Source organism: Pteropus vampyrus, unplaced genomic scaffold, assembly GCF_000151845.1.
Source record: "Pteropus vampyrus isolate Shadow unplaced genomic scaffold, Pvam_2.0 Scaffold692, whole genome shotgun sequence".
In the NCBI taxonomy this organism is placed as follows: Eukaryota; Metazoa; Chordata; class Mammalia; order Chiroptera; family Pteropodidae; genus Pteropus; species Pteropus vampyrus.
Window position 1 is genome coordinate 33958 of NW_011889473.1, and position 306 is coordinate 34263.

The following is a 306-nucleotide window of genomic DNA, read 5'->3' on the forward strand; positions in this document are numbered from 1 at the left end:
TCAGGAGCATTTACTCAGATTCCCCTGGGGCTCTGTGGTGATTGGTCTCGGAGGGTATGGGGCAGGGGCTGTCTGGGTTGGGGGTTGGAGGCTGCAGCTCAGCCTCCATTTTGCAGCCGCAGCTGGTAAAAATCAACGGTTATTTCTCTGCCGCCCCCCCTCTTCTCTGCTGTCCCCACTTCTCTGCTTTCTTCCCCGGTGTCTGGGCACTGATGCTGGCTGCGTAGAGCTCACAGCTCTCCCAGTCAGGGCTGTTCAGAGAACTCGCCGCACCTTTTCCCCGCCCTCTCCTCCTGCAGGGAGCTC